We start from the raw sequence: 987 nt of genomic DNA, 5'->3' as shown, positions 1-987 counted from the left end.
GAGGATAATATAGGGCATAAATACCAGGAGACAATATCATTGGAAGCCATTTTGGAGCCTGGCTATCACAGTGGCTTTTTTTTTTCCCTATTTAATTGAAATCCTATGGTAAATATAATTCTGAATTCTATTTTTTTTAAATTAGTATTATATGTAAAGCCATTTTTCTTTACTATTATATCATCTTCATAATCACACTTTTTAATGAATACATAGTACCCTATCATAATTTAATTAGCAATTCCACTATTTTTGACATTTACTCTCCTTCTAAAATAGATAATTTTGACATTTAACCATTTCTTTTTTATAGAAGCACTTAGCAGCTTTTCACAACATTAACCTCATAAAGAATTGTACATTTCATTTTAACAAAAAATATACTGTTACTAATGACCATAGCCTGATTAGACTTAATGGATTCAGTTGGTTTAATTCCTTCCTTAGAGAATTATTTGAGAGAAGTATTTTTGTGTTTCTAGAAACTCTGTACTATGTGGATAGAACACAGGGAAATAGGCTGACCTATTTCTTTAGCCACATCATTTGTCATTAAGAATCCTGAAACAAGGAAACAACTATGCTTAAGATCCTTGTAGAATCTTTATTCACTACACAATAATGTCCAAACAAATATGTAATGAAAGGCCCATCCCCTGCTTACCTCACTTCTTTATCTTCCTTTTTCATATAACCCTACATTTTACACAAGCTGAATAAGAGGCATTCAGTCCTGCAACATGCTAAACTCTTTTACCTAGACATTCCTTTGTTCGTGTTGCTCTTACAGCTTGGAATACCCTCTTGTATCTCCAATACTGTCTTTTTCATTTTTCTGGCAAACTGCTTATCTTTCAAGATATGAAGTTTTTTTTTAAATCCCTTTTCCAGATACAATCGACAACTTTTTCTTTTGTTTTCTCATTTGTATTCCTTTAAAAGTTCTGTCATAGGACTTGATTCATTTCAATGTGCTTGTTTATAAAG

This window comes from Pteropus medius, unplaced genomic scaffold (genome assembly GCF_902729225.1).
Source record: "Pteropus medius unplaced genomic scaffold, Ma_sr-lr_union100, whole genome shotgun sequence".
In the NCBI taxonomy this organism is placed as follows: domain Eukaryota; kingdom Metazoa; phylum Chordata; class Mammalia; order Chiroptera; family Pteropodidae; genus Pteropus; species Pteropus medius.
The sequence above is the reverse complement of the archived record's forward strand: the minus strand, read 5'-3'. Positions refer to the sequence as shown.